At 32.0% G+C, this 27,500-nt stretch overlaps 1 protein-coding gene across 2 annotated transcripts in view; it reads right to left on the bottom strand.

The window, feature by feature from the left end:
• The window catches only part of LOC145296760 (beta-1,3-galactosyltransferase 1-like), a 66,889-nt gene that overhangs the window by 23,741 nt on the left and 15,648 nt on the right, over positions 1–27,500 (bottom strand). Inside the window, exon 2 of one of the 2 annotated variants that reach the window (XM_080142811.1) lies at positions 5,930–6,017. The exons of the other annotated variant lie outside the window; for it this stretch is intronic. The gene's annotated coding sequence lies outside the window, so the exon portion shown is untranslated. The remainder of the gene's footprint in view (positions 1–5,929; positions 6,018–27,500) is intronic. 2 annotated transcript variants of the gene reach the window in all.

Below are 27,500 nucleotides of genomic sequence, written 5' to 3'. Positions count from 1 at the left end.
GAGTCTAAAGAGCAGAGTTTATTTTAATTTATTAGTAAATGTATAAATACTTTTATACAATGTTGTCACAGGAGAGGTGTGGTTGCTGATTGCGCAACTCCTGCCCCCCAAAAATTTCGCGCGCAGGCACCCCTTCGTGGGTATCCATAGTCTGTCAAAGACTGAAGGAACCCCGGTTTAATACTTTTAAAAGAAAACAATGGCCATTATACTGCAGATATATAATAAGCCCAATTCTTATTGTCAATTTTAATAAAACGAACATCGTTTCCGAAACGCTCGTACAATCAAGTTCATTTTGTTTGTTTTTTTTTCTTTTGAAACTGATTTTTAATTCACAATTATAAATCGTTTTACCCCTTCTCTCTCTCTCTCTCTCTCTCTTTCTTTCTCTCTCTGTATATATATATATATATATATATATATATATATATATATATATATATATATATATTGTATAATATATACAGGAATTTACATTTATATCGGTAGTCGGTACCGACGGTTTCAAGCCCGGTAGTTGAGGACTGCTCTTAATGTCCGCCTCAGGCTCTCTTCAGCCGACTCTCATCTGTCTTTAACCAGAACTCTATATATGCACACCATAATTTTTATTTATTTATTTATTTATTTTATCTTTTTTTTTTTTTGTATACTATTTTAATAAGGTAATACATTTGAAGCAATGAATTAAAAAGTATGGGATGATGCCTTCTATATTATTATTTTTCTTTAAGCATCCCCCCCCTGTCATTCAGTTTAAGTCTCGTTTAAAAGCGTTTTAAAAGTTCATTTTGAAGTTATGTCTAATCTCGTTTAAAAATAGGGTAATAAAATTTAGATTGAAATAGACCTAGGAACGAAATTACATATAATTTTAAAATAACGGTTTAAATAATTTTAAACGTGAAACGAGACTTAAATATAAACATATGCCATATTTTTACACAATTTAAGTCTATTTTAACTAAATATTATTACCGTAATTAAAACGAAACTAGAGGTTAATTTAAAATAAATCTTAAACGTTTTTAAACGCAAAGCGATACTTAAATATTAGTATATACCATCCCCTGGGCACTTCCTTTTTTATAGTATACAAAAAATAAATAAATAAATAAATAAAAATTATGGTGTGCATATATAGAGTTCCGGTTAAAGACAGATGAAAGTCGGCTGAAGAGAGCCTGAGGCGGACATTAAGAGCAGTCCTCAACTACCGGGCTTGAAACCGTCGGTACCGACTACCGATATAAATGTAAATTCCTGTATATATTATACAAAAAAATATATTGCTCTTATTTCGAGAAAGGTTTTTTCCCTAATAATAGAGCACTGTATGGGATTTCTTTTTCTACAAAAAAGTACAAGTATGTATATATATATATATATATATATATATATATATATATATATATATATATATATATATATGCCGATTTCGAAGCTCGCTAGATTCAGCCACTCTGATGAGTCGTGGACGACGAAACACGTGTCAGTGGATATTTATATTTTAAAAATAATATATATGCCGCTCCCCATTTACGGGGTACCAGATTGGTCAAAGGGAAAATTATTCTCAACACGCATTTAGGTAAAAATGCACTTTCATAGAAATACTTGAATTCATTCAAGAAAGTATCGCTAACAAAAACAAATAAAAACATATATATATATATATATATATATATATATATATATATATATATATATATATATATATATATATATATATATATATGAAATTATTTAACTGGAGCGTATTTTACTAGAACAATAGATTGTGTTAGTGGGTGGGGGGAGTTAAACTAGTCTGTTTATAAGCTATTTTTGTGTGTCGGAAAAAAGGGGTTTGCAAATGTGTTCGTTGTGTGTGTGTGTGTGTGTATATATATATATATATATATATATATATATATATATATATATATATATAAACACACGAAAACTCTATCAAGTTCAAACACAATAAGAAATACCCCCTTTTTTATTTCAGAGACTCATCCATATTTGTCATATATATATGTATCCCACGGTTCTATTTTATATGTTATATATATATATATATATATATATATATATATATATATATATATATATATATATATATATAAAACCTGTGAATTCTGTATGAGATTTTTTGTCAAATCGTGTCTCTGTTTCTTTTTCCCACCTATATTGTAAACGTGCATATAACTATACCCACCCCCCTCTCTAACCTAATCTAATTAACTTTCATTTTACACATGTATATATACTAATATATAACTTCTGTACTTTTCCTCCACTTTAGTATATGTTTCAATATTTATATAACCACATGTATGTATATGTATGAGCTGGGTAGAAGAAAATTGCTTCAGGTTTACTAATGCATTTAATGCATTTTTATTTATCCTCCTTTTTTTTATCTGTCTTTTTTTTTTTTAATTTTCTTCCTTTGAAGATTGTAACGCTGAGTATGGAGCAGCCAAACCAGCTGCCAACATTGCCCTGCTTTTTATTGAAACCAACCGAGAGCTCTTTTTAGCATCCTCGTTGTTCCCTTAAGTGCAATTGTCTGGATCTCTTTTTGCACTCGGTTCACCAGGAATATTAGTTAAGTAGGACTTCAGGTTCTTCTTCATAAGCCCTGTGGCACCTATAATAACTGGTGTGATTGATATCTCCCTAAGATTCCAGTTTCTTTTCATACCATTGTGTATATGTGTGAGTGCGTATGCATATATGTGCGTATTTTATGCAAATGTCTGTTTAGTGTATGCATGTGTATATATGTAGTTTACCATTATTCTTCTGACATGGTACAAATCTTCAACTCTTGAATTTTCAAATCCACGAGCTAAACTCAAAACCAGCCAACTCCAATCTATTTTTAAATATATACGGGGTGACCCCCCCCCCCAAAAAAAACGGGCCCAAACTCTAATTAAGCCCCGTTTCTTAGTCTGATTGACATAAAGAACATTTAAAAAATTTAAAATGTTTAAATTCAACTTTATTTCACGTGATTAATGGTAGCCGAATGGATACGGTCTTTGCTAATCGAGCCATAGATGGCTCTTGTTGCCGAATTCGAATCTGTCGTCTGGTGTTAATCGTGACACCCTTCACTTAGGATTCCCGAAAGGATGAAACACTAGTGTCTGTAGGTATTTAATTATTATAGTAAAAAAATTAATTATATATATATATACATATATATATATATATATATATATATATATATATATATATATATATATATACACACAGGGTAACCACCAAAAAACGGGCCCCAACTCTAATTAGGCCTCGTTTCTTAGTGTTTTGTTCGAATGAAATGAAACTTTGGTCATAACTAGTTTATTATATTAAAAAAAATTACATCAAAACACTAAGGTCTTTGACCTTTTTTTCTCCGTTCTACAGCATATGTTCTAGATGGCCTCCATTTAGCTTTTGTTTTTTTTGGGGTCACCCTATATATATATATATATATATATATATATATATATATATATATATATATATATAAACAAAAAAAAGATATTATAATCTTTAAGTTAAATAATAGTTATCTATTCTACATATGCTCTAATCTAATACGTACAAATATAACGAACATTATAAGTATGAGGTCACTTATTTTTACTATGGGTGTAAACCATCTATCAAAAAAGCTGCTAAGAGGTCAAAAGTGAAAAATTGGTATGTGGGAGATCCTTAGATTTTTATCTGTTTGCTAACTGTTTCACGAATGCGCATGCGTGAATGGTTCACGTTACAGATTCCTTATGTTAAGAAAAAGAAGGTTTGAAAACACTTTTTAAGGACGTGTCAAACTGGCCTAATGGTTAGCGTACTTGACTTACTGTCATTAGGTTTTGGTTTCAATCTCAGCTCGAGTATTTTTTTATACTTACAATAAATGAATTGCTTAGAAAAAACAATACTTGCATGCAGTTTTTGTATGAATTAAAATATAATATTTATGGGTATTTTACGACCGGGTAATGCCGGGCAACCTGCTAGTTAATAATACAATAAGTAGAGTTTTATTAAATAAACAATAAAAATGGAATTGAATATTGAAGGGAGATAATTACATGACACTTGCGACGTCAAATGCTGTTGATGTTATGGAAAACAAATACTACACTTTTATCTTAACCAAAAGCACAAGGAGCTAGAAAAAAAGAAACTTCGTGATTTTTTAACTGAATGAACGTAGTTTTTTTTTAAATTTATGATTTTACATTTAATTTATATGTCATATTTCTTTTAGACTGTCTGTCTGTCCGTTCCAGTTTGTCTCGGAAAGTACTAGGACGATCTAGCCAGAATTTGTGTGGGCCTTTGTTGTAGATAAGGTGCATCGAATCAAGGATTATAGTATCCGTTCGACGCATGGTTAATAATTAATACTATTTAATGCAAAAATGAGCAAAAATAATAACTATATTCGACCTTCAATTTAGCATAAAGCACTTATATACCTATCTATCCATCTTATATATATATATATATATATATATATATATATATATATATATATATATATTAATTTTTCAATATTTACAGACACTAATGTTTCATCCTTTCAGGAATCATCAGTGCAGTGAAGATTCAAACCCGGCCACAAAGCCATCTCTAACTCCATCAGCAAGGAACAAACACACACGGCCAATTTTAACCACGAGAAATATCGTTGAAATTTAAACATTTATATTTAAATGTCGAGACGTCCGTCTATAGTAATCTAATGATTATAATATCGTGTATATTTTTTAATCTGTGCATGTCTTCATAACTTTATCGCTGATAAGTTTGAAGGCATTAAACCTTTAATTTGAAATTTACCTAAAAATTTACCCCAAAACTTCCGTTTTCTTTTTTTGTTTGTTCGTTTGTTTTTTAACGCACAAACAGACTGGAACTATCTTTCTCTGTAATCGTCGTTTGAAGATTTTGATTTTAGTGTCCAAAAGTAACGAATGGGGAGTAATGTGTACGTGCTAAAATAAAAGAAAAACTGACACAAACGGCAAAAAAAAAAAAACGAAAAAAGTGACCCGTGAGTGCGCAGTGAACGAGGCATAAAAAACCCCGACTAAGATTAGCATTTGCCTCCCCCCTCTCCATTTAGCCCCAAAAGTCCCCAGTGGACGTCAAATCCTGGTGCAAATAAACAAACGGTGCAGTTTTAGGCCTTAACATATGTAAATTTGAGTTCTGTACCACGCAATAAGACCATCATTTACCTCCCCCGCCACCATTTAGCATCAGAAGTCCCCAAAGCCTTAACACATTTAAATTTGAGTTCAGCACCATGCAAAACTGCTAAATAGACATACACAGAAAATTTTGGACAAGTATGGTAAAATAGTCCAAAAAATGGAGTGTTTTATTAGCCCTAAAAGAGTTATCATGAAATATATACAAACGAAATTATATAGAAATCAGGTAGTTACGACTTTTCAGAAAGTTTTATAAAAATCCAAGGCATCAATTTTTTTTAATAACGAACGAATTGACAAACGGAGAAGGATTAATTTACAGGTCCACCCTTTCTTTTTGTCGGGGGATAAAAAAAAAAAATTTAAAAAAACTGACACAAAATAAAACAAAAAAAAAAAAAAAAAAAAAAAAAGAAAGTAAAACAAAATAACCGTCAGGGTGGTTCAAAGTAGATTTGCAACTCAATATGCTGCAGTAAATTATATCCTCCTCTGTCAATTTTCTGGGCGAACTTGACACGTAGACATCACTTTCAATTACGAAGACAGATTGGAAACTGCCTTTATGGACATACGTACAAATGTATTTTGATTGAGTTCACATTGTAACGATCTTCTACGTTGAATATGCACATTAATATTTTGCAAACGAATTTATTACATGGTTCAACCCATTTATTGTGTAAAAAAAAAAAAAAACATATTATTACGTTGTCATGTAGGGTATCTGCCGCCTCCAACCATTCAATCCTCCAACCCTGGTTAATTTTTTTGTTTAATTACTCGCGTCGCTGTGATCTGATGTAAAGAAAAAAAAGTCGATAAAACAACTTTAAGAAAAAAAAAATTACGAAAATTACGAAACATAGAACGCAAAAAAGAAATGAAAAAAAAATGGCGGTACATTAGAAAAAATATGGTAGACCAAGAGAGAAATGCCAGATTCGAATCTATGCGATTCCATGCATCAAATACACCTGTTACTTAATCAAGTTTTAGTTGAGCAGCCATGCGTTATTATCTTTACTATTATATAAAAGGAACTCTGTCTGTGTGTTGGTGTGTTCGTTCCCTATGGACTCGAAAACGGCTGGGTTGATTTTTTATTAAATTTCACACGTGGATACTTTATATGCCTGGCAGTGTTCACAGATAGGCTTTGTGTCGCAATATCTTCGATAAGTACCGATAATCGAAATAGTCTGATGAAAGAAGGAACGGGCGATTTGACCAAAGTTAACATTTTACACAGCCTAACATCGCAAGTTCATTTGAGAAGTTTTATTACAACATAAGCCGAAACGTTTAACATATGAAATAAACAGTAGGTTTTTTTATATAACAGGGGTGCATTCGAAATAATGTTTGTGTTCAAAGCACAATTTCACAATGATATTTGACTTTTTCATTTCAAACTTAAATTCAAACCATTATCACTGCATAAGCAGTAAGGGCAGGCATATAAAATCAACAGTAGGTTCTTTGATATGACAAGGGCCTGTTCAAAATTAATGTTTCTGTTTAGAGCACAACTGAAGCATGATACTTGACGTTTGCATTTTAAACTTTGATGCAAACCATTATATATAAAAATAATTTTACAAAATCAACGGTAGGTTCTCTACAGTGCAATGTAGACTACAATGCATTGTGGACTAAGTCACTGCGAGAGGCATGTGAAGCTTCTTCCATGTGCATTGCGATGGGGTCCCAATTAGAGCAGACAATCAATCGATTTGATTGAAAAATGGACTATTTCAACGATTTCGATAACAATAAAAATATAGGAATATAAAACATTCGTTGATCATCATTCAATCCCGGACAACGTCGGATCACCCTGCTAGTTACTTATGAGGTTAAAAATTGATTAGGGCGTTCGCGGATACATGTTGTTCTTATGGCAAAGTTATTCTTCCAATAAACCGACGTTATTCGACATTATTATAATTTCTTATTTGAATTTTTGATATGGATAAAAATATTATTTATTTTATTTTTCACCATTAGTTGTTTCTATTTCTTGCATTTCTCTATCTAAATTTAATATTCATGTTTATATATATATATATATATATATATATATATATATATATATATATATAGATAGATAGATAGATATAGTAATTTATAAAATATATATAGCGATTAAGCTACACTGAATATTCTGCGTTTCATCCAACTATAGGATTCGTCAGGCTTATGCGCGAATTCTGTGGTTGCTTCTTGTTTTTATATATGTTGGGGATTTGTAGTTGGCCAATCAGCTTTCTAGTATCCACCGCGCCCCTTCCTATCAGCCAATGGGCATGCATTTTATCAAACAAAGGATCTGTTTTAGAACTAGGTTAGTGGTTTTAGGTAGACGTTCTCCTTTTATAGTTGGATGAAACGCAGAATATTCAGTGTAGCTTAATCGCCATATAAATTTTATAAATTACTAACTAGCTCTACCTACGTATTGAGCACTTTTGAAGTAAATACTTAAAGTTTACGCATAAATCTATACTTTCGTATATTAAATTTATGTGAATAAATGAAGTAGTTATATATATATATATATATATATATATATATATATATATATATATATAAGAGCAAATAGTTAATAAAACATGTTAAAAACACTTTGAAAAAGAGTTAAAAAAGCATATTTAATTCGCGTGAATGGATAGTCTGGTGAAAGGTAAAGTATCCAATGACGGTAAAATCCAAAAATGTAAACCCAAGAAAGTTAATTAAATTTCCATTCGCACAAGTAAAATCCAAGGAAATCGCGTAATTGGCAGATGGCCCAAAATAATCCAAAAGGCTGAAATCCGTGGAATAATTCACTAATATGTACAAGAAAAAAAAAGTGGGGGGGATTTCAATAATAGTAATAAAAGAAAAATAAGATATGCGTTTAACACGGCTGCCGAGCCAATTTTTATTATATATATATATATATATATATATATATATATATATATATATATATAATATGTATGTATGTATGTATGTATGTATATGGCCCAAGGTTCTTTAACCAAAGGCTAAGAGTGAGGTAACTCTGACAGAAACCTCCAGAGAAGCTTAGGCCCTCTAAGCGGCGGCATGCATGACCCACTGGCGTGTGGAATATGCTCTGGTGCCCAGCAACCTAAATCCCAGACATGGATCGAATTGCATTTGGGGTGGAGAGGGCTCCCGTAAGCAGCTATGCCGTTATGAAGGCACCCCCCTCCCGAGAAGCAAATCTCTGATTCAAAAAACCATAAAGCGGAAGACCAGTACCCGCATAAAGCTGGTCTGCAGTTTGATTGCTGCTGGCTATCATGCTCTTGCTTGTTGCTGGATCTACACCATTTTGAATCGAGAGAGAGACTTAGCTGTCGTACAAAGCTAAAACTCTGCAATAACATCTTTGTACAGATACTTCCTCAGACATTTGTCAAAAAACACACAAAAAGTTATATGGCGATGGAATAGTTATGATGCGTGTAAGCCTTAAAGGCTGGGAGCATGTTATTACTGATCTACCGTCATTATATGCATATATATATGTGTGTATATATGTTTATATATATGTATACGTGTATGTGTGTATTTATATTTATATATCTATGAGTATATGTATATATGTATATATATTTATATGCGTATATATACATGTATATGTGTGTATGTATATATGTATACGTTTGTGTGTATATATGTGTATGTATGCATATATGTGCATTTATATGTATGTGTGTATGTATATATATATATATATATATATATATATGTATGTGTATGTACGTATGTGTATATATATGTATGTATATGTATGTATGTATATGCATGTGTGTTTGTATGTATGTGTGTATGTATATGTATGTATGTGTTTGTATGTTACCTAGCGTGTTCTGTGTTATAGGGGGATATATGGGGAGTTGATGGCCTTCGTCGCATAGGGTAGAATTAGCTGCAAAGTTCTTGGCAAATAGTTTGGCCTTGTCTGATGCTGACGAGATGACCTCAGGTCCATTGATAATGGTTGGGATAGAACGCACACTTCTGTTCAGGAACCTATTTTTTATTTGGCAAAACTGGTGGGAACCAAGCGCTGATCAGCTACTTTGGATTTAACGGACTTAGCATATAGCTCTCTTGCATTTTTTATTACTATTTTACAGTGGTTGCTGGCGTTCCCGAAAGCAGCTTTAGTCTCAGTGCATCTATCACGTTGGTAGCTATGGAAAAAGTAATTTCTGTGCGCGATGGCAGCAGCACATTCTGGGGAGAACCATGGCTGGCTGTTAGGTTTAGGTTGGAATTCTTTAAATGGTATGAATCGGTCTATGCCTACAATTAGCCATTCGGTCAGGTCTGATACTATAGAGGACACATCCTTTTTAAACATGGAATACAGAGGTAGATAAGATATGAATGTACGGAAGCTATCCCAGTCAGCCATGGAGTATCGGTATACAGTACAGTGGAGGGGTACGTCTGGGGACTTATTACATTTCATTTTTATCTTAACTGATACGACGGAGTGCTCGGAGGATCCCCGAGGAGAATGAACGGAACATGAACATAGCTCAGGGGAAGTGGAGAGAAAAAGGTCTAGAAGGCTTGCATACTGATCTGTAGTATCGGGCACACGGGTGGGCTCGCGAACAATCTGAGTGATGTCATAAGCAATGGAAAAATCATGACAGAACCCCCCTCATCGTCTGTCTTATTTAAGTGGGTCAGCCATTCCACGTTATGGACGTTGAAGTCACTACAGACGTGAATGTTAGCCGAGGGATGTGCAGACAGGATGTGGTCTATTTTCTCAGATACACTCTTAAAGATAGTAACTCCGCTGTTATGGGGCCGATAGAATACAAATATAACTGCAGTGGTGTAAGCAAGTGCAACCCAGAAGCACATGTAAGGTAAATTAGGATCTTCTCTAGAGATATCCCTGCCACATGGGAAGCCATCTTTAATGTAGGCACATATTCCATGCCCATGGCGGTCTTGCGTTCGGAATGTTATAAAATAAATAAGTCCACGAAGAAAAAAAAATCACGAAATGCAAAAAGAACGAAACCCAAAGCGTTTTTCGTACAGACGGACTTTTTCAAGGATATACGTCTGTAAGGAGGAATAGAATTTTTTTTTTTTTTTGTACAGTTATTGTAATATTAAAAAAATAACCTTAGATGGAATGTTTCCCGCAAAATAGTTCCAACTATCAGCGAAGGTTTCTCTGCTTACATAAAGCAGGGGGGGCTGAAACTGATGGCAAGCGCCTCGAGGACAGACAGGTGGAACTTAGTGCGTCCTCTGTGTAAAACAGAAAAACAATCCGAAGAGAATGTAGAAGCACAATCTTTTTTTATCTACTAAGTGTTGTCCAATAGCCGATCCTACTCTGTGTGTGTGTGTGTGTGTGTGTGTGTGTGTGTGTGTGTGTGTGTGTGTATACTCCTATAAATTTGGGTGTTTTTGTGCAATGATATTCATATTAAAAACCCTTTTTTTTTTATTTATTCAAAAAGAAAATACAAGTCTGTTATATATGGGTCGTGACGAGTTATTAATGTGAACGTTTTACGGGAGGGGGGGAAGGGAAGTCGAGACCTTACCATAAACGTATCGATATAATAGAGAGAGAGAGAGAGAGACAGACAGACAGACAGACAGACAGACAGACAGACAGACAGACAGAGTAAGAAAGAGAAGCAAAATCACTTCTGCACAAAAGAGGTTACAGGGAAGAGAGTAAATAAACTTCATTAAATTTCGAAGTTGGTTTTATCAAGTCAAGAAATGCTCCGAGGGGAACCTGCCTAGATCTGACAATATTAAAACGGGTCTGACTCCTGTAGGTAGAGGATTGTGACAGGAGTGAGATATTTCTGGAGCGATAGAATGATCCAAGCAATTTTTCAAGCGATCTTAGCGACAAATTTGATGGAAGTATGACATTTTCTGTCTGAGTGAAGTGTCAGTTCTAGAAACTTATCAAGGAAGGAGGCTCTTTACAGATGAATTTATTACCAGGACTTGAATATTCTTATTGTTTTGACTCTCGAGTATATACCCGACACAGTTGGACACAGTTAATCAATGTAGAACAACATCACTCTATATAAAAACATACAAGATATCAATGGATACACACTCGAGAGTCAAAGCAATGAAAAGAATATGCTGTTGTCCTAGCCCTATAATTACTTTGTAATGTCCTCAGTGATTTTTAAAAACATACTTTAAAAAAAGCACTTTTTTAAAAATATAAGGAAATATTAAGTACATATAATAAAGAAGTAATGAACAGGTTCGAAAAGTATATTAAAATAGAAAAGTATGTTACAAATATATTGAAATAATACTAAAAGGTTAAAAAATAAAAATACGTCACGTATACAGGACAAAATGACACGATAATATATATATATATATATATATATATATATATATATATATATACACGAGCAAACAGTTAATAAAACATGCTAAAAACACTTTGAAATGAGTTAAAAACATATTTAATCTGAAAAGGAAACACTAGATAAGTGGATAGTCATTTTTCAGATTAAATATGTTTTTAACTCATTTCAAAGTGTTTTTAACATGTTTTATTAACTGTTTTCTCGTATTATAAGCTTTATCTCCTATTTGGTTTTATCGAGCTTTTACATCTGGCTGAGATAACTTTATAAATATTAATTCTGTAATATTTATGATATACTTTAATTTTACCATCTTGGATCATTTTGGTAAATTTAATTGTCATTTTTATTATATATATATTTATTTCAATTTTTCAGATTCATCTGCCTTACTTTTAATGCTAGGTTTATTTATGGTGTCTTTTAAATTCAATAAAAACCCTTCAAAATTTGCTGATGAGGAGACCTTGCTTATCAAAAAACTATATATAATTATTGTACATAATTTGATGTATACCACAATAAAAAGCATTGTTTTCCGAAACGATCGTACAGATAATTGATTTTGTTGTTGTTCCTTCTTATGAAACGGATTTTTAATTTAATTAAAATTTGATTTTTAAATTTTAAATTATCAATCACATTACTTAATATATATATATATATATATATATATATGTATATATATGTATATGTATGTATGTATATATATGTATGTATATATATATGTATATATATATATGTATATATATGCAATATATATATATATATATATATATATATATATATATATATATATATATATATATATATATATATATATATATATATATATATTAGGGTTGGTCGATTATCAACTTTTTTTGGAAAATGTAAAATGTCGGAGCAAAGAAAGTTGCACAAACATATGGGAAGTACAAATACAAAAAATCAGTTTCTAACTTAAACATATATGTGCATATATACGCGCACACGTACTACATCTATTAAAAAGCAAATATCTACAATTACACAAAATATCACATGTATAATAATTATACACAAGTCGACTCTCTCTCTCTCTCTGTCTTTCTTTCTCTCTCTCTCTCTCTCTCTCTCTATATATATATATATATATATATCTATATATATATATATATATATATATATATATATATATATATATATATATATATATATATATATATTACATAGAAAAATGCGAGAAATGCGAACAGGAAAAGTAATATAATTAAGATTTAAACATAGAAAAGTAAAAGAACTAGCTGTTAAAATCTAAAAAGAAAAAGACAAGATATTCTAGTAAAAAAATATAATTAATTTATAACTGAAAATATTGTAAGATTAAGATTTTTTCTAAAATTTCAATTTAACATTACATAATTAATTCTTAATTAATACTGCAATATTCTAAGTTATAAATTTATTATATTTTTTACTAGAATATCTTGTCTTTTTCCTTTCTAATTTTAACAACTAGTCATTTTACTTTTCTAAGTTTAATCTTAACCATATTACTTTTTATGCTCGCATTTTTCTATGTAATCCATAGTTTTTCCAGGTTTTGCTTTGAAATAATATTTTCTCTCTGTTTCACTTGTAACCTCTAACTCCCTCCCTCCCTTCCCACCCCCTTTCTCTCTCTCGCTCACTCTCACTTATTTCTGTCTTTTTTTCTCTCTAGATCGTGGCGTTAATTTAGCAGTCAGTTTTTGCTGGCGAGCAAAGGCGAACGGTCTGTTAGCTTTTGAGCACAGCGACGATGAATAATTAGCGACAGTACAGCTGAGCGACAGATCGGGACAGCGGTGAATTATTAACAACATTTTTTTATATCTACTTACGTCATCATCTCTGCCGTTCCAAGCCGATTTGAGGTAGCGTAACAGACTTGGTAGCTATGATGACCAATAGCCAATCAGAAAAACCGTCACTACGTTCTTTACAAATTCTGAGAATTTTTGAACGCAGTAATTTTATTAGTGAAGAATGGAGATATGTCTGTTTAGTAGGGGTATCTATTTTTTTTATATTTCTGTTTAAAGACATTACAATATCCGACTTATTCCATTTCTAATGCGAAGAAAACAGCCACGAAAATATACTCTAATATAAACAAACAGAAATATAAAACAACAGATACCGCCCTACTAAACAGACATCTCTTCATTCCTATGCACACTCATAATGGCAACAGGGGAGGGTAGAGCGGTAGCCCTTGATATATCTAAGGCTTTTGACAGGGTATGACACGATGGTCTTCTAAGGAAAATTAGATCATACGGAATCACTGGAAGAATTCATAATTTAATTAAATCCTTCTTAAGTAAGAGAAAAATCAAAGTTGTCCTCGACGGTCGTACATCTAAACAATATGACATAAATGCGGGAGTACCTCAGGGGTCTATCCTTGGACCTCTATTATTCCTGATATTCATAAAGGACCTCCCTGATAAAATTGTTTCAGAGATGGGTATATTTGCCAATGACACCACTCTTTATAACTGATATGAGGGGAAAACAAATAAACACATATCTAAAGAAATGGCAGAAACACTAGAGGATGACCTCCAATCTGTAGTGGAATGGGGACAAAAATGGATGGTCACATGCAATGCTACTAAGACCTTGCTTGTTTCCTTCAATAACTACAAGAAACCTTCTCTACCACCAATAGCAATGGCCAAGAACACATTGCCGAAAAGTACTTCTTTTAAACTCCTCGGCCTAACGTTTACAGGGAATATGAACTGGAATAGATACATTGAGAGCATTGCCAAGGCTGCTGCAAGAAAGGTTGGCTCCCTCTACCGTGCTAGAAAACTACTTACGTCTGACAGTATCCTATACCTCTATAAGGCCACCATTCGCCCATGTATGGGCTGGTGCATCTGCTGCTTGTCTCTCGCTCCTGGACAGGGTTCAAAAGAGAGTCGCCAATCTGATAGGTCCTGAACTGTCATCTAGGCTTCAGCCTCTGTCCCATCGACGAGATGTTGCATCCCTCTGCCTGTTCTACAAATACTTTAATGGTGAATGCTCTGACGAACTGCAAACACTTGTACCTTCCCGACGTAACTACCCCCGACAAACCCGACAAGCTACTAAATCTCATCCTTTTACAGTAGAGATCCCTAGGTGCAAGAAAGCCTTTTACTCCAATAGTTTCTTCCCCAGAACTGCGGGTCTTTGGAACTCCCTTCCGGGATTTTGCTTTCCCAACTGCACTGATATGCAGAAGTTCAAGTGTAATGTTAACAAACATCTTTCTACTCATCTCCCTTCATAATGACCTCGTTAATTAAGTCCCTGATAGTAGCCTCCTGCTTCAAAGTGGCACTGTGCCTTGTTTGGGGTGAAAATTGAATAGAAAAAAAATAAATAAAAAAAATAATACAAAAATTTGCGACACTCTCAGTAGACTTGGTATATATTCGATACAAATAACTTCTTCGACAATAAAACAAACATTAAAAACCACTAAGCACTCCCCCAAAACCCTCACATCTAACGCCGGCATGTAGGCATGTACTCTATCCCTTGTAATGATTGCCACGAAACATATATCGGAGAAACACAACGTAAGTTAGAAATAAGACTTAATGAACATAGAAGAGACATAAAGAATGGAAACTCCTTAAATACACTTTTCTGCCATTGTACTGAACATGATCACTCGTTTGACTTTGATCGTGCGAAAATTATTAAATTCGTTGTAGATAGAGCTAAACGAAGACTTCTAGAATCAGCACTTATTGCAAATACTAACACCATCACGCAAAGAAAAGGTTTCTACAATTTAGCCCCTATTATAGGAAATATAATAATCAGAGAGCAAAATATGAATACAGATCCTAGGTAATCAGTCTATATGTTCTTAACCGTCTCTCCTCATATAATTTAAACAAAATAAATAAGATAAAAAAAATTGAATGCGCATGTACATATGTATATGAATAACGTTTTAATGTGTATATATATATATATATATATATATATATATATATATATATATATATATATATATATATATATATATATGCATAGAATAATCCGACCTTTCCACACGCACATTTATAGATTCTGCCCAAAATGGGAAGAACTTTAGGATTTTTTCCTTTTTCACTCGCATGTGGTCTGTAATCGTTTTCTTCTACATTTTTCCTACGAAATCCTGATGATGTCCCCTGAAATAGGGACGAAACGTTGATTACTATTTTAGTGATTCTCGGTTTTCCTTTTAAAATAACATAACGTCAATCATCGCTTGTATTTTTATTTTATTTTTACTCATACATATATATATATATATATATATATATACTAGCAGAAGTACACGTCGTTGACTGGTTTCAAAAACAGCCTAGAGAAAATGGACTGTGATTGATGAAAGTATGATAGGTTATGAAAAGGAGGGGGTTGTAAAAAGATAGGTTTTGATACTCAAAACTTTTACCCTAAGCAAAATATCATGGAAGTAAAGATAATTTTCGCGAAAATATATTTTTTATGTCAACTTTGTTTCCATTCGTAGCCAAGAGTGAGACCAACAAAATGATGTTTCCTTACAAAGAGAAAATGTTATATATATAATAATATAAATATACAAAAAATAAATGTTACCATAGTCAATAAAAGTTATTTTTATGGTAGAAAAGTTCATTGGTTTGTATTTTTAAGTAGTTTGTAAAAAATTTTTTTTTTAATTCAGGAACCGGTTTTAAAAAAATCAAAATTGCAGCGAGTTTGAAATGAAGAGCCCCGTTTTCAATTTTGAGGGGCACCTGAGCATTCTGTGTTAACAATTTAAGAGAGTTCCGTCAACGTAAGGAATATTTATAAACATATTTTAATTTTTTTCGTTATTTTGTTCTTGAGGAATATTCGATTATGACATGTGTAGTTTATATAAAAATTAATTTAAGTAGTTATCGCCTCAAATTTCGTTTTAATTTCGATTCGCTGAAATTATTTCAAGTAAAGACCATTAAAAACTATTTCAAAACAAAAAAAAAACATGAACTTTTATTGACTATGGTAACATTTATTTCTTGTATATTTATTTTTTCTGGTAGTCGTTTGTTGGCTTTTCTGCTAAACCCTCTTACTAAATAATATCGACGAAATATCGAAAAACAAAGAAATAGAAACAGTTTTGAAAAATAATGAAGCTTTACTTACTTTAGTAAAATAATCCGAAACAGCAAAATGGGATATTTAAAAAGTAAACACGTAATTACTTTAGTTTTTTAAAGCAAAGAAGTGATATAAATGTGAATAAGAAAATGGTGCCCTTTTCAAGCAGAGAAGCTTCGTTTCAGTTTTACAGTATTGAACAGTGTAGTATTGCGCCGTCGGATTCATGGTTGTACTATTGTAATGTAGAGAACACGCAGAAAGGGTTGTAATCAACTGAATTCCTTCTAGTACACTGACAAAAAAGCTTAAACAGATATATAAATAAAAATAAAAAAGGTTATGTAAATGTTTTTTAAAAGACACGTAATCACGTGAGCAGGATTTTTTCCTTCTTTTCACACGATAATAAGTAACGTTCTTATTTTTATCGTTTATCTATTTATCTATTTTCGAAAGAGTGGCACGTGCAAGTGGATAAGGAAAAAACAGAGTTATGCAAAATTTGTGTCGAGAATTGTCTAAAGTTCCGATTCTTTTTTGGCTTTCACTTTAATAAGAACGTGAATTTATGAGGTGAATTTATTCGACACAATATGATTGAACTAAAAAAAAAAAATAAATAAAAGCTAACTTGAATCAAGGTTAAAGTTAAGGCGTTATTGTGGACTCTCGCCCCTTTTAAAAAACTTTGTTAAACTTTGTGATATATTTACATTCTATGGAGGTCAGGCGCGAACGAACACCCCATAATTTTATTATACCATATTTCTTCAAACTGAGACATAATTATCAAAGTATACTTTTGCAAATAGATATGAAAAGTATTTGTTAAAATTTGTGCCATATTCCATGGAGTACAGGTGCGAACGCAGACCCCACAATTTTATTATACCATCCCTATTTAAGTTGAAAAATACTTATGAAAGTATTCTTATGTACATCTATATCAAAAACCCTTGTAAACGTTTTTTTTTCATTTTTTATTTCCATACTTTGTGGACCAGGCGCGAACGCACACCCCACAATTTTAATGAACCACCGTTCTGCCAGATCAAACATACCCATTCCTGATCCTCGATACATCTTCTATCATTATATGTAACCAGTTTTTTTTTAAATAGTCAACCATATAGTAGTCTATTCGTGACCAGACCCCCACACACACACAGACGTTCAGCTTTATATATATATATATATATATATATATATATAGAGAGAGAGAGAGAGAGAGAGAGACAGACAGAGACAGAGAGAGAGACAGATGTAGAGAGAATAATTATATTAAAGTCGTATTCTTTTCTGTTTCTTTGTTCACAATTAAATTAATATTTACAAAATATATTGTTTCACGAATTAATTTTCCTGTTAAAAACAGATTTTAGACATCTCTATCCCCGCATGATTTCTATATATACTATTTATCTAAAGGAAATCTACATTAAAGAAGTAACCTCATTTGCAATTTACACTAATGAAAATCTATTTTAGCCCCGTGTGATTAATGCCTATTAGTAATAGAATTGTTTTAATTGCTCCGTTTACAAATATTATTTACCTTTGATTTATTTTATTTGTTGATAATTTAATTGATATTTAATTTAATGTATTTATAATGTAATTTATATCAATTTAATTTACTTTTTTAGTTATTATTATAATTATTAATTAATATTATTTCATTAATTATTATTTTTCAATTATTATTATTAATTTATTTTTAATTATTATATTGTATTTAAAATTCAGAAGAAAGGTTTGTTTTTTATTTAAGCTATGAGGGTTATTTCCAGTTTGATTTTCAATGACAAAGATATTCGGTTTATCTTAAGTAGTATGTGACTAATACCAGAAATATATTTCGACCTGGCAACTCCGAGGATATGCATATATACAGCTACACACACACACACACACACACACACATATATATATAGTCATCCACGTACAGTATCGCTGTATCACAGCTCATCAATGTGGCTAGACAGGCAACTACCTCGTACGACGGCTAAGTCTTCTAACCATTACGCTAATTGGCTGCTGCTGTGCGGGCAGTGAATTATCGATGTTTTGGCATCGTCCGAATACCTAAGCTCGATTTGTTTATGCAAAGAGCATCGCTTAATATGCTAATGGTAATTCGTGTATCACTTCCTAATATGCTCAACTCAAGATAAGGAGCATTATAGTCATCCACATAAAGTACTGTTTCGCTGCATCACAGCTTAACAGTGCAGCTAGACAGGCAACTACCTCAAGCTAGGATCGAAACCCGATAGCCTGTACAACAAGTCAAGACTTCTAACCATTATGCTAATTGGCTGCTCTCTCTCTCTCTCTCTCTCTCTCTCTCTCTCTATATATATATATATATATATATATATATATATATATATATATATATATATATATATATATATATATATATATATACTAGTGGTGGGACAATTCCAAATTTTTTCCCGATTCCATTCTAAATTTTCGATTCCCGATTCCGATTCTTTAAATATTTATAAATATTTTTTTTTTTTTGTAAATTTCAAATTATTACATAAATCCCCGGGTAATTCCTGGGTATACTTTTTTAAATGTTTTCCTTGTAATGTATTGCAAATTGAAAGACAACAAAAAGGTTTATTTTGATTTTAAACAAAACCAAATTGTATCAGTTCGTTGTTAGCATACAATAGGCTACATGAAAGATTTCATAAACAGTTGAAAATAGTCGACGATTGGTAGGTAAAATGAGGCAACGATGTAAGAACAAAATATTAACAATGTCCCCCCCCCATTGTTACGAACGAATTGCTAAATAATAATGTTACTATTTAGAAAACCATTTTTAACAGGGAGAGGGCGTTGAGCTTTGTTAACTATTACGTGCCTTCCTTCTATGAATGTTTAAATTTTATTTTAATTATATAAATTTGATGGGTTATTAAATTGATTTGCTTTGCTTTAAAAAAACAAAAAACAAAACAAAAACAAAAACGAGATGCAGCTAATAACAACTAGCGGGATCTGTGGAAATTCCACAGGGGGACTCATTCATATGTAATATATTGATGTTGGCATTCATGGCGTAAATAGAGATGCTCTGATATTATTGTAACTCTTGTTTAAACTGCAAAAGCTCTCAAGGACGCCCGGCGTAGCCAAGTCGTTAAGTATGCTTAAATATGATATTTTAATTCTTGCAGATTTCGTATATATTATTATAGAGTTATTGTTCTATCGATTTTTATATACATATATAAAGTTGCGATTTTAAAATATATATATATATATATATATATATATATATATATATATATATATATATATATATATATATCCATATTACTTTAATGCATCAGTTAGAGTTCGTTCAGCTATAATCAAAACCGATGCCAAAACTTATGAAGAATTCTTGGTAAAGTTATGCATTATAAGAAATGGGAATCCATAATTAAACAATAGTCACTCGGAAACACACACAAAAAAACACACACACGCTATCGTATTAATATATAGTATTGTTAAAAGTCATAAAATCCAAACTCCTTTCCAACTACTAACCCTAAGTACGGGTGGCAATACGAAAAATATAACTATTACATGTGATTTTATGATTTTGCTGATGGGTCTTAGAATTCGTGGTAAAAATTACTTAACTGCTTAAAAAGTTATAATGCACCGAAATGAGATCCGTTTAATTATATTTATATGCACAACTGAACCCCCATTCTAAATTCTAAAATAACTGTTGTAGACACGTGCTAGGGGTTACAAATGAAAGAAACTACAAGTAGTGTAAAGTGTATAAAATATAATATGTATTTATCATAAAGAATACAGGAGCCACTAAAGTGGTATGAGAGGAACGTGGTCGTAGCATGCGGTTAAACATGGTATGAATGTTTCTGTTTAGTCTCTGAAACCAATGTTATTCATAGGACTGGTTGATTCCACTTAGTACTCAAATAGGGGTGATTTGTACCCCACAACACCCCGCTCCCGAGCTTTTCATTCCTCTGGGATGATCGTATAGCTCTTTTTCCTAGGGTTGATCTCCATCGGGTCGGTCATTTTCCTTTTCCTGGAGGACTGGCGTTGTCCGGCTGCTTGTGTTACTAAGTCGAGCGTGTCATATATCTGGTCCATTACTTCTTCTTGTTCAGCAGGCGATTGTCTTTATGCTCTCATCTGAGGGAGTTCACTTGATTATTAAAAGGGTTTAAATGCTCGGGGCAGGGTTTTTAAATTTTGTTGGTGCCAGCTATACATTGGCGGTTTCTGTCATTAGCTTCTTCTGAAATAATTATACGCATTTTGTCGATTATTAGATTAATCTGTGTTACTGTAAAAGAAAAACAAATTACAGCATTACTACTACTACTACTACTACTACTACTACTACTAGCGCTACTTCTGGCGTTACTTTGACCTTAGTGTTGTCTGGTCACTACATCCTCTGAAATATTTCATATTTCCTTATATTTTGTTTGGTTTTGGCATAAGTGAAAAATATAGACAGATCTGTACACTGAAAATGACGTCGCCTGAGGTGCAAGCAAGAAAGAGACTGAGAGTGGATGAGCACCTAAAAAAAAGCCTTACAAAACTTTCAAAAATGCATTTAATATTTGAAACTACTCTTCCACTATAAATACTAAAATGACTGCTTTTCTTTCCGTCAAGTTGTTTAAGTGTTTCACACGTAATCACCTATAAAAGTAATATTTCTTTTTGGAATGAAGATTTAGCTGAGAGCGTTAACCAAAAATTTGTTGTTGTTGTTGTTATTATTATTATTATTATTATTATTGCTGTTGTTGTTGTTGTTATTGAACTCCTGATGTATCACTATTCTTATTATTCAACTCCTGATTTATCACTATTCTTATTATTCAACTCCTGATTTATCACTATTCTTATTATTCAGCTCCTGATTTATCACTATTCTTATTATTCAGCTCCTGATTTATCACTATTCTTATTATTCAACTCCTGATTTATCACTATTCTTATTATTCAACTCCTGATTTATCACTATTCTTATTATTCAACTCCTGATTTATCACTATTCTTATTATTCAACTGCTGATTTATCACTATTCTTATTATTCAACTCCTGATTTATCACTATTCTTATTATTCAGCTCCTGATTTATCACTATTCTTATTATTCAACTCCTGATTTATCACTATTCTTATTATTCAGCTCCTGATTTATCACTATTCTTATTATTCAGCTCCTGATTTATCACTATTCTTATTATTCAACTCCTGATTTATCACTATTCTTATTATTCAACTCCTGATTTATCACTATTCTTATTATTCAACTCCTGATTTATCACTATTCTTATTATTCAACTGCTGATTTATCACTATTCTTATTATTCAACTCCTGATTTATCACTATTCTTATTATTCAGCTCCTGATTTATCACTATTCTTATTATTCAACTCCTGATGTATCACTATTCTTATTATTCAACTCCTGATTTATCACTATTCTTATTATTCAACTGCTGATTTATCACTATTCTTATTATTCAGCTCCTGATTTATCACTATTCTTATTATTCAACTCCTGATTTATCACTATTCTTATTATTCAGCTCCTGATTTATCACTATTCTTATTATTCAACTCCTGATTTATCACTATTCTTATTATTCATCTGCTGATTTATCACTATTCTTATTATTCAACTCCTGATTTATCACTATTCTTATTATTCAACTCCTGATTTATCACTATTCTTATTATTCAACTCCTGATTTATCACTATTCTTATTATTCAACTCCTGATTTATCACTATTCTTATTATTCAACTGCTGATTTATCACTATTCTTATTATTCAACTGCTGATTTATCACTATTCTTATTATTCAACTCCTGATTTATCACTATTCTTATTATTCAACTCCTGATTTATCACTATTCTTATTATTCAACTCCTGATTTATCACTATTCTTATTATTCAACTCCTGATTTATCACTATTCTTATTATTCAACTGCTGATTTATCACTATTCTTATTATTCAACTCCTGATTTATCACTATTCTTATTATTCAACTCCTGATTTATCACTATTCTTATTATTCAGCTCCTGATTTATCACTATTCTTATTATTCAACTGCTGATTTATCACTATTCTTATTATTCAACTCCTGATTTATCACTATTCTTATTATTCAACTCCTGATTTATCACTATTCTTATTATTCAACTCCTGATTTATCACTATTCTTATTATTCAACTGCTGATTTATCACTATTCTTATTATTCAGCTCCTGATTTATCACTATTCTTATTATTCAACTCCTGATTTATCACTATTCTTATTATTCAGCTCCTGATTTATCACTATTCTTATTATTCAACTCCTGATTTATCACTATTCTTATTATTCATCTGCTGATTTATCACTATTCTTATTATTCAGCTCCTGATTTATCACTATTCTTATTATTCAACTCCTGATTTATCACTATTCTTATTATTCAACTCCTGATTTATCACTATTCTTATTATTCAACTCCTGATTTATCACTATTCTTATTATTCAACTCCTGATTTATCACTATTCTTATTATTCAACTGCTGATTTATCACTATTCTTATTATTCAACTCCTGATTTATCACTATTCTTATTATTCAACTCCTGATTTATCACTATTCTTATTATTCAACTCCTGATTTATCACTATTCTTATTATTCAACTCCTGATTTATCACTATTCTTATTATTCAACTGCTGATTTATCACTATTCTTATTATTCAACTCCTGATTTATCACTATTCTTATTATTCAACTCCTGATTTATCACTATTCTTATTATTCAGCTCCTGATTTATCACTATTCTTATTATTCAACTGCTGATTTATCACTATTCTTATTATTCAACTCCTGATTTATCACTATTCTTATTATTCAACTCCTGATTTATCACTATTCTTATTATTCAACTCCTGATTTATCACTATTCTTATTATTCAACTGCTGATTTATCACTATTCTTATTATTCAACTCCTGATTTATCACTATTCTTATTATTCAACTCCTGATTTATCACTATTCTTATTATTCAACTGCTGATTTATCACTATTCTTATTATTCAACTCCTGATTTATCACTATTCTTATTATTCAACTCCTGATTTATCACTATTCTTATTATTCAACTCCTGATTTATCACTATTCTTATTATTCAACTCCTGATTTATCACTATTCTTATTATTCAACTCCTGATTTATCACTATTCTTATTATTCAGCTCCTGATTTATCACTATTCTTATTATTCAACTCCTGATTTATCACTATTCTTATTATTCAACTCCTGATTTATCACTATTCTTATTATTCAACTCCTGATTTATCACTATTCTTATTATTCAACTCCTGATTTATCACTATTCTTATTATTCAACTCCTGATTTATCACTATTCTTATTATTCAACTCCTGATTTATCACTATTCTTATTATTCAACTGCTGATTTATCACTATTCTTATTATTCAACTGCTGATTTATCACTATTCTTATTATTCAACTCCTGATTTATCACTATTCTTATTATTCAACTCCTGATTTATCACTATTCTTATTATTCAACTCCTGATTTATCACTATTCTTATTATTCAACTCCTGATTTATCACTATTCTTATTATTCAACTCCTGATTTATCACTATTCTTATTATTCAACTCCTGATTTATCACTATTCTTATTATTCAACTGCTGATTTATCACTATTCTTATTATTCAACTCCTGATTTATCACTATTCTTATTATTCAACTCCTGATTTATCACTATTCTTATTATTCAACTCCTGATTTATCACTATTCTTATTATTCAACTCCTGATTTATCACTATTCTTATTATTCAACTCCTGATTTATCACTATTCTTATTATTCAACTCCTGATTTATCACTATTCTTATTATTCAACTCCTGATTTATCACTATTCTTATTATTCAACTCCTGATTTATCACTATTCTTATTATTCAACTGCTGATTTATCACTATTCTTATTATTCAACTCCTGATTTATCACTATTCTTATTATTCAACTCCTGATTTATCACTATTCTTATTATTCAACTCCTGATTTATCACTATTCTTATTATTCAACTCCTGATTTATCACTATTCTTATTATTCAACTCCTGATTTATCACTATTCTTATTATTCAACTCCTGATTTATCACTATTCTTATTATTCAACTCCTGATTTATCACTATTCTTATTATTCAACTCCTGATTTATCACTATTCTTATTATTCAACTCCTGATTTATCACTATTCTTATTATTCAGCTCCTGATTTATCACTATTCTTATTATTCAACTCCTGATCTATCACTATTCTTATTATTCAACTCCTGATTTATCACTATTCTTATTATTCAACTCCTGATTTATCACTATTCTTATTATTCAACTCCTGATTTATCACTATTCTTATTATTCAACTCCTGATTTATCACTATTCTTATTATTCAACTCCTGATTTATCACTATTCTTATTATTCAACTCCTGATTTATCACTATTCTTATTATTCAACTCCTGATTTATCACTATTCTTATTATTCAACTCCTGATTTATCACTATTCTTATTATTCAACTCCTGATTTATCACTATTCTTATTATTCAACTCCTGATTTATCACTATTCTTATTATTTAACTCCCTATCACTCCTGAATTATAATACTTTTTGAGTTTGCGACATTAACAAGGACCCACGGCGCCCGCAACAAGGTCATCAAAGATCTCTCCTTGAAAACAGCCTGTGGTGTTCTCTGGAAGCTGAATGACAACAAGTCTCCCCCACCCCTTTCGATATCATTTGCAAATAAATTTGCTGCTTGACATTGATTTCTCGCTGGTAGCGGCTATTGGTCTTCACTGGAATTTGAGTGGCAATAAACGTCCCCAACGTCCCTGTTCTCTTCGCACTTATCCTGGTCAGTGCTCTCTCCTCGGTCTTTCCTTCTTCCTTGACTCTATTTGGCTGTTTGGTCTATTTCTTTTTTAGGGGGTGGGGGGCTGATGTAGTAATGGGGAAAGAGGGTGGAGTTGGAGAACTTATAGATAAGCAGCTTCAATGTTCTTGGTTCCATGTGGCATTTCATGTCTTACCTCTGCAGTAGTTTGTTTGGTCCGCGCTTGTTGCTCCTGTGTGTTTTTTTACACATTCAAGGGTTTTTCTTAATATTTCAGCTGTTTTCATTATTGTTGTTAGTTGTGTTTTTCCAGCCATTCCTTTGATTCCAATTTCTCCCATTCTTTTTGCAAAGTTTTTCGAGATTGTTCCTAGTGCTCCAACTATTATAGGTATTATTTTGATTTTCTTCCTCTTCCATATCCCTTTCAGTTCTCTGACTAGCTCTGTGTATTTGCTCCGTTTCTCCTTTTCTTTCATATTCACCCTGTGGTCGGCTGGAACAGCAAAGTCTACGATTTGACAGGATTTTTTTTTCTTGTTAATTATTATGACATCCAGTCTTCTTGCTTGGATGAGTTTATCAGTTTGTATGTCCATATCCCATAGGATTTTGTGATTCTCGTTTTTAGGTGCTGCTTTCAGGACTGCCAGCAACCACTGTAAAAGAGTAATAAAAAATGCAAGAGAGCTATATGCCCAGTCTGTTAAATCCAAGGTAGCTGATCAGCGGCTTGGTTCCCACCAGTTTTGGCAAATAACAAATAGGATCTTGAACAGAAGTGTGCGTTCTATCCCAACCATTATCAATGGACCAGAGGTTATCTCGTCAGCGTCAGACAAGGCCAAACTATTTGCAAAGAACTTTGCAGCTAATTCTACCCTATGCGACGAAGGCCATCAACTCCCCATATTTCCTCCTATAACACAGAACAAGCTAGGTAACATACAAATATCCGTGCATGAGGTCGCCAAGCTAATAAAAAACCTAGATTCCAGTAAAGCAACTGGCCCTGATGGCATCCCAATTATAGTGTTAAAAAAGCTTCAACCAGAACTTGCTCCCATACTTACGAAACTATTTAAGCGCTGCCTTAAGGAGAAGTGCTTTCCGACCCCCTGGAAGACCTCCTCAGTTTGCCCTGTATTTAAGAATTCAGGTGATAAATCATCTCCCTCTCAATACAGACCAATAAGTCTTCTCTGTGTTATGAGTAAGTTACTGGAATCAATATTAAATAGAGAAATAGTCAACCACCTCAGCAGGAATAACCTTCTTAGTGACACACAATATGGTTTCCGCTCTGCAAGATCTACCGCAGATGTGCTGACAGTTATATCCCACAGGATTAGTGAATCTCTTGACAAAGGCTTCCTTTCTAGGGCAATTGCTCTCGACATATCAAAGGCCTTTGACAAAGTATGGCATAAGGGTCTACTTCACAAGATTTCCAGCTACGGTATAACTGGAAATGTTTTCTCAATCATTAAATCATTTCTCTCTGATAGGCTCATAAGAGTAGTGGTAGATGGACAAACATCGGAGGCCTGCAATATAAATGCTGGAGTCCCTCAGGGGTCAATCCTGGGCCCAACTCTCTTCCTGATCTACATCAATGACCTCCCTAAACACATACTTAAATCATTCGTTGACATCTATGCTGATGACACGACCATCTACGGCAACACATCAAAGGCTGTAAATGACGAAGTTCTCTCGGATTCTCTCTCCTCTGATCTCGAGCGCGTGGTTCAGTGGGGGAAG

The sequence above is a fragment of the Euprymna scolopes genome, chromosome 17 (assembly GCF_053919585.1).
Source record: "Euprymna scolopes isolate OS-2025 chromosome 17, ASM5391958v1, whole genome shotgun sequence".
Taxonomy (NCBI): domain Eukaryota; kingdom Metazoa; phylum Mollusca; class Cephalopoda; order Sepiida; family Sepiolidae; genus Euprymna; species Euprymna scolopes.
Note: the sequence above shows the minus strand (reverse complement) of the source record. Positions and strands in the feature narration are given on the sequence as shown.